The sequence below is a fragment of the Mus caroli genome, chromosome 18 (genome assembly GCF_900094665.2).
Source record: "Mus caroli chromosome 18, CAROLI_EIJ_v1.1, whole genome shotgun sequence".
Lineage (NCBI taxonomy): Eukaryota > Metazoa > Chordata > Mammalia > Rodentia > Muridae > Mus > Mus caroli.
In genome coordinates, this window is record NC_034587.1 from 21,294,717 (window position 1) to 21,303,016 (window position 8,300).

Genomic DNA, 8,300 nt, shown 5'->3' on the forward strand with positions numbered 1-8,300 from the left:
TAATTACAGGGAAATTAAAATTTTCTATTTCACGGTCAATGTGTTTGGTAGTCGTACTCTCTGAGGAACTGGTCCACTTTACCCAAGTTGCTGAAGTTTTGTCTTTTGGGTTTGTAGTACTCCCTTGCAATCATTTTTATTTCTGCAGAGCGGGCACATGGTCCTGGTGTTGCTGCGTTTGTTAGCTGGCTGGAAGGGTAGTCGTGTTCTCAATGTCTTCATTGAATCTGTTTTGATTTCACTGATCTTCTTCTGTTTTTCGGCTTTCAGTCCTATTGATTTCCAATTGTTAATGTTTCTGTTGTTTGGTTTCTGTTGGCTTTGCTTTGCTCTGTTTCTCCAAGGTGAGTGCTCACATGATTGCTGAGCCATGTCTCTCCGTGCTGTGGCCTCCCCTCTCAGCACTGGCTTCCTCTTGTGTCTTGCTGTGTTGCTTTCATTTCCCCCGAGTTCATCACCACACTCTTGCTTCTTCAGTTGTCCGTCATATTTCCCCCGTTCCATGGATTATTTACAAATGTGCTACCATGTTTAAAGTATTTGGAGATTTTCCCAATTGTTTTCTGTATTAATTTCAACTTTGAATCTGTTGTCGTTACAGAGCAAGTCTGTGTGATTTTAATTCCTTTAAATTTGTTGAGGTTCATTTGATCTATAGCGGCTCATGTTCCGTGGACATTTAGAAAGTCTGCACTCGAGCTGTTGTTGTGTAGAGCATAACAAAACTGCCAGTAAGCTGTTGGTAGTGCTGGATTCTGCTTCCCTTGTTCATGTTCAGTGTCCTTGTTGCTCTATGGCTTGTCACAGGAAGGATGACAAGTCTCCTGGTGTGTGTGGATGTCTGGCTCTGTGTCCAGGCCTGTCAGTTCTGCTTCATGGGTTCTGCAGTTCTGTTGTTTGGTGTATTAATGTACAGTAGCTGTGTGAGAGCTCGTGCTGTATCTACCACATCGACTCCATTGACCCTTTTCTCTGTCCTCATGGTTTATCTGTCTCTGGAAATTTTCTTTGTCCTGAAGTCTTTGTATATACACAGGATCTCACACTGTAGCCCTCCTGTCTCAGCCTCCCAAGCATAGCCATATGCCAAAATACTTAGCTCTCTGATAGCACCTGCTGTGCCCTGAAGTCTGATTATTTGAATTACAGTGGTTATGAGCCACTCAGTGTGGGTGCTGGGAACTGAATTCCGGTCCTCTCCCCCCTCTTTTAAGATTTATTTATTTTTATGAGCATTGGTGGGCTTTGGCTGCACAAGGGTGCCAAATCCCCTAGAACTGAGTTACAGATAATTGTGAGCTGCCATGTGGGTATTGGGAATGAATTCTGAATTCTGGTCCTCTGGCAGAACAGCCAGTGCTCTCAACCACTGAGCCATCTCTCCAGCCCCGGATCCTCTGGCTCTTAGCCACTGAGCAGTCTCTCCAGTCCTGGAGTTTTACCTTTTTTAAATAATGTTTTTGTATGTCCACATAATTACACACAATGAGTTGTTCTCTCAGTTCTAGAACATTTCATTAGTGCAGAAAGAAACTCCATCCCATTAGCTCTCACATCCTAATCTGCATTTTTCTTTTCTTTCCTAGGAAACCACTAATCTAATTTCTCCCTAAGTAGAGTTGCCCGCTCTGGACATTTCATTTCTATGTGACGTTGCAGTGTGCTATTTCATATGACTGGCTTCTTTTAAATAAGTAAATATAGATGTGTGTGTGTGTGTATGTACATACATATATAATATGCACACATCTATATGTATATATAATGTGTATGGTATATATACGTGTGTGTGTGTGTGTGTGTGTGTGTGTGTGTGTGTAGTTTATGGATGTTTCGCCTGTATGTAAGACTGTGCACCATTTGCATGCCCACAGAGGCCACTGGAGGGCACTGGATTCCTGGTACTGGAGCTACAGACAGTTACGAGCCACCATGCAGGTGTTAGGAATTGAGCCTGGGCTCTCTAGAAGAGCAGCCAGATCTCTTAAACTAAGCCATCTCCCGGCCTTTGTTTTCACTGTCTTCATGACATACTTATAAAGGCCTTAACTTGTAATAAAATATGGGTTGTTTTAGTCCAGGAACCATTGCCAACACCAAAGTCACAGTGATTCACCTTCAGCTTTCTTGGAAGGGTTTTATGTTTTGGTTTTTAAATTCTGGTCTCTGGCTGTTGTTTATGCTGTTTTTTGTGGTGAATTCTGCTGTGTTGCCCTGCTGGCTTTAAACATCTGGGCTCAAGCAGCTCTCGTGCATTCTTGCCAGTGCTTGGGACTATAGGTGGGTGCCACTTGCCTGGCTTTGAGATAATTTTTATATGAAGTCAGATGTGGGGAGCAGAGGCAATGAATGGCACTGTCCATTTGTTCCTTGTTTTCTTTGTGTGCCAGTAACTTCTTATGGCTGTTCTCATAGGGTAGTTATAGGAGCCACAAATTCCCTTGGTTTCCTTCAGTCTGAATAAACTTTTATCCACCCTGCATTCCTAAGGCATATCTTCACTGGGCACAGAATTCTGAATTGACAGTTCTTTCTTTTGTCACTTGAAAAATGTTGGGCCATTTCCTCTGGCCTCTGGTTTCAGATGGGAAATTTGCTAGCCTTTGAATCATTTTTCCTTTATAGACAAGATGTCATTTTTCTTTTACCGATGAGAATTTTTTTGTGAGTGTGTTTTTGAAACGTTTTATTTTGATGCGTCTTGATGGATTTTTTTTTGTTTGGTTGGGGTGCTGTTTTGGTTTGGTTTTATCTTACTTAGAGTGAGGTTTGCTCGGCTCCTGAGGACTATAGGATTGTCTCTTTTGCTAAATGTGAGGTATTTTCAGCCATCTTTCCCTTGAAGAATTTTTCAGCCCACTAGTTCTCCTCTCCTCACACAACTGTACTGACACAGTGCTGCTCTGCCATTATGGGCAAGGCTCTCCTGAGGCTCTGTGGAGTTTGGATGATTTCTGTTGCTCTGTGTTCTTCCTCACCGGTCATTTCCTCTCTGACCTCTCCAGTGTGCTGCTGAGCTTGTTCAGTGAGCTTTTGGATACCATTCTTGTAGTTCAAATATCCCAATCCTCCACCCTTGAATCTCCTGTGTCTCCCACTTGCTTTCTGGAGTTTGCTAAGCCCGTTCTTTATTTCCTTACTTGTTTTAAGGGTGCTCATAATTGCTTACCAAAGTGGTTTTATGAGTGATGTCATCAAATCCGTGTCACATAATTTCTGAGTATGGGCTATGTCAGAGTTGGTCTTTGTCGCTCTGTGTCCTAGCTGTGTGTGCAACATGACCCGCCTCCTCAAGCTCCTGTTGCCATGCCTACCTCTCAGCCATGGACTGCATCCTCGAACTGTGAGCCAAAGCTCAGGGCCTTCTCCTTTACCAATCTCTTCATTTTCTATGGCCGTGTAACAGGTTAACGCAGCTTTAAACACCACAAACATATAACAGTTCTGTGGGCTAGGAGTCTGACCTGGGCTAAAAGTAAAGCATTAGCCACACAGAGTTCTGGTGTTTTGTTTTGGTTTTGAGGGGGTCTTCACCTCTTCGCCTTTCCTGCTTCTAGAGGCTGCCTGTGTTCTCATCTGTTTCTGTCTTTAGAGCTAGCAATGACCAGTAAGGCAATGGCTCACATTTTATTATCTGATGTCTTCTTCTTCTTCTTCTTCTTCTTCTTCTTCTTCTTCTTCTTCTTCTTCTTCTTCTTCTTCTTCTTCTTCTTCTTCTTCTTCTTCTTCTNTCTTCTTCTTCTTCTTCTTCTTCTTCTTCTTCTTCTTCTTCTTCTTCTTCTTCTTCTTCTTCTTCTTCTTCTTCTTCTCCTCCTCCTCCTCCTCCTCCTCCTCCTGCTCCTCCTCCTCCTCCTGCTCCTGCTTCTGCTTCTGCTTCTTCCTCCTTCCCCTCCCTCCTCCTCCTTCCACTTTGAGGACCCTTCTGGTGATTAGAATGGACTCCTTGCATAAAGAGGTGGCAGAAATCTGCATGTCTCACAGTTTGCTTCTGTGTCTGGCTGCTTAGATTTCAGATCACACCTGTCCCTCATCAGCTCTGTAGAAGAAGAATGTGCCCAGTTCCAGGGCTGAACAGGCTGCACAGCTGCAAAGCCCTGGATCCACCTCTTTGGCATCATGGCCCTCAGTTGCTCTGCTGTCACAAGACCTCTTTCTCTTGGTTGCCAGCTCAGCCTGCTCTATGATGGGGATCAAAAGCAGGCAAGAAAACAGTGCTCAAGAGATGCCGTTAAAGCCATGGTTCTCCACCTTCGTCATGCTGTGACTCTTTAATACATTCCTTATGTTGTGCTTATTCCCAACCTTAAACATATTTTTGTTGCTAATTCATAACTGTAATTTTGCTATTGTTTTGAATCATAATGTAAATATCTGTGTTTCCTGATGGTGTTAGGACACCCCAGTTGACCTAAGGGTTGTTTGACCCCTAAGATCCGGGGAAATGGCTTGCTGAGTTCAGACCTCTAGCACTTACATAAAAGCTAGGCTCTGTAGAATAATTCTATATCCTCAGCACAGGAGAAAGGCAGACTTGGGGATCTCAATGGCCAGCCAATCTAGACAAAACAGTGAACTCTGAGTTCTGTGATAGACCATGTCTCAAAGGAAGAATAATAGAGGTGGACACCCAATAGGGCCTTCTGGCCTCCACTACACAGACACACACAGCACACAGACACACACCGACACACACACCAGTAGCAGCAGCAGCAGCAGCAACACAGAGCGTCCCCAGCTGGGTCTCCAAGAGATGCAGGCAGCCTACTTAGATATCCAGGGGTGGGGTGTTTGCACCAATCATCTCAGTAGACCTTCCTGCTGATGAAGAATTGGACTTTCACCAAGCATGGCTTTGTCTCTTTTGTACCCACAAATCACAGCTGTCCTGCTGAGCCACCAGGTGCAGTACTCTTCTGGCCTCGGTGGAAATGGCAGCAGGAAAGTCCACTGTGGGATGCTTAAAATAGTCCCAGCTGGGACCACACCCTCAGGAGCCAGAGCAAGCACTCTGGTCATTGTGTAGACTCCCCAGAACTGCTGTAGAGTATTCTGTAGAGTATTCAAAATTGTCCTCAGGCTGGTGGAAGGGATCCCAGGGCTAGTTTACCAGCAATTATTTTTCTTAAGACAGCAGGGCAGCAGTAGAGAGTCCAAAGTTGTTAGTTAGGCAGTCAAAGTGGCTTTTTTTTTTTTTTTGCCTATTTACAAAAAATATACACCAAAACATGTTCTTAAAATAATTTCCTGTTAACATGAATAGTGATTTATTTACATGCTTGAGTGCTTTTAGGAATGCACTACCCCTTACCCCAAGACAAGGTAGGTCCCCTTTTCCTGTCTCACAGGAGCCAGTGAGGCTGACTTGGATCTCAGCAGGAATAAAGATAAACAGAATGCATGAAGCCCACTGTCTCAGCTCCAGGGGATGAGGACCCTTGAGTCCAAGCACCAGGTACAAGAAGACCTAAGTATTTCCCTAGAGAGGGACCAAAAATGGCGGCTATCTGGCAAGGCAAATGCAAAAGACCTGAGCCATTTGACAATCTGTGGAGTCTGACAAAGTGGTCACTGTTGGGGTGATAGTTTTGGGACGTCCTGTCCTCTGGGTCTCAGTCTGGGGCAGGAGGGTAGTGGTCAAGTAGACTAATGTGAGGATTAGGATTCTGCCATGATACATCCTGCCTCTCCTGTGGGCCGAGGTCCTGGAAAGTCTTGATGGAGTCCATTTGGACTGCACTCCAAAAGTCTGCATTTTGATCAGTTGTGGTTTTCTTGGTAATGGTCTCTTGCTGTTGCAAAGAGAAATTTCCTTGATGAGGGTTGAAGACTGTATTATGTGCAGGTATAAGGACAAATATTTAGAGTGTAGTTAGGGTTGTTATACTGGTTTAATAAAATGGTGACTGTAGGATCTCTTTCCAGATTTATGACTTTACTTGCCCTGGGTGCCCCACCTATGTCTTTTCTGCCCAGCTATTGACTGTCAGCATCTTTATTTAACCAATTGTCTAAAATTAAGGAGCAAGGTCACATTGTATGTGCGGATTCTCTTGTTCCTAGGAGCAACCAGGCCTTCGGGGCCAGTATTTATCAGTGCAATACATATCAAAAGATCTAACCTCAACAACAGGGTCTCCCTAAGTACCTCTGGCTGTCCTGGGGCTCTGTAGACCAGAGAACCTCAAACTCACAGAGATCTGCCCCATTCTGACTCCCAAGTACAGGGATTAAAGGCATGGGACACCATGTTTGTTGAGCTAAGTTGTCTTAAGTCCAGTTAGACAGGTGTTGGTTACCACCATTAGATAAGGCAACATGAATATAAAAGGAGGACCAACCTCTTCAGAAACAAAGCTAGTCTTTAATCCAAACAACTGAAGTGCTGCAGCCACGCTGAGGGAGTGGGGACTGTGCCACATGATGCAGGGGGTAGTTTTATAAGACCCAAAAGGGGACTTTTGGGATGGAAGATTCCATTTGCAGGTCTGTGCACCCAAAGTTTCAAAGGAGTCCACGCCTACCCATGATGGTTGGTATAGCAGTCTTAGCAGAAGTGCCCTGGATCCTAAAAGTCCCAGTCACTGGCCATTCTTTCTCAGCCCACCTGAGGCTTTCTATCGCCAAGGAGAAGTCCCTGCTTTAAGGGGACAACTGATAACTGTTTGAGTTGAGAGAACACATTATCCAGGTCACCTTGCACACTGTGGATGTTGAGGAAAGAGTGTGGTCTTGGTAGGGGGAAGTAGCTATGATTCCACCTTCTAGACTCCTTGATCTAAAAGTTAAATTGACATTAAACACACTAACAAAAATTCCTGGTGTGTTATTACATATTTAAGCTTGAAAGTCTCCCACCCCAACAAATAAAAAAGGAGGGTCCAAAGAGGGTCCAGATGATGTCAGCTTCCCAAGAATGGAAATGGATATGGGCACGTGCAGAGGGCATCACGTGAAGAATTATGGGACAGGGGAGGAAGTGTAGGGGGTTGGGAACAAAGGTTGCTTTGTTTTGTCCGTAGGTCTTGACTCTCTTCTGGCACACTGCTTTCCTGAAGTAGCAGACTTCAGACAAGTCAAAATCTCTTGAGGAACGCACAGCTTTTCAGAGTTACTCGGTATCTGCAGTTCTCAGAATAACCCACTCAAAATACACCGCAGAACTTTATTTTGAGGTGGCACAGTCTGGTCTCCTATGGTTGTATTTTGAGGCCGTGTGTCCCCAGCCTCAACAGCTCTGCTGTTCTGCTTCCCCCAGCTGGGCCACTTGGAGTCACTAAGAATAGAATCTCTGGGGATCTGGAAGATGGCATCTAGGAGGTGTTCTGTGTGGATCCTGGGGTTTGACCTGCCATCAATGCAGGAGAATTTCCTTCACAACAGAGCCCAGAGTACTCAAGGAGGCCCTCAGACTGTTCAAACTTCTCAGACTTTGAGCCACTGACAGGTTAGAGATCCCACTCTCAGGACCCCACCCCGAATCTGGTATGTCAAGAGAGCCCGGGGATACTGGAGTTTCTCTTAAAGAACTGACTCTTGAGGATATAAACTGAACACTGATCAGCATTTCATGAAAGATGAATCTAAAGGATGCTTCCAGTCAATGGGAAGGAAAACCTACATCTAAAACCTATACCAGCAATATTGATTTAAATGGATTTCCAAACAGCTCCCCAACTACCTTCCACATGAGGCAGAGCCACCTCTTCAGTGGAGGTGACCAAAGCTAAGAGCTTTTTCTGTTGCTACCCTGAAACTAGATGACTCCATGGGATAGATAACTCATGGTTTCACTACTGAGGTTGTGGAGACAGACCAGATCTGTTTGTCTATGGGAAAAATGAGGACAAGGAGCCCATCACCCTGGGTTCTGGCTGAAGATCATGAGCTGACATGCAGAAATTCCAGCAGAACTAACACAAGGCCTTCTCCTTTCTCAAGTACACCCTGCAGCTCTCCGGGAAGACCCCCAGAAACCCTATTTACAGGGCAGGAGCAAGTACTCAACTCCTTCCCACCCCTAGAGGCTCCTGGTTATATTATCAGATTATAATTCCATTCATGGAATATCCAGAGACTGCTAGAATAATATTTATCTAGAGAAAAGGAAAAAACGATGTTTCTTTTTTTTCATTTTTTAATATATTTTTATCAGGTATTTTCCTCATTTACATTTCCAATGCTATCCCAAAAGTCTCCCATACCCTCCCCCCCACTCCCCTACCCACCCACTCCCACTTTTTGGCCCTGGCGTTCCCCTGTACTGGGGCATATAAAGTTTGCGTGTCCAATGGGCCTCTCTT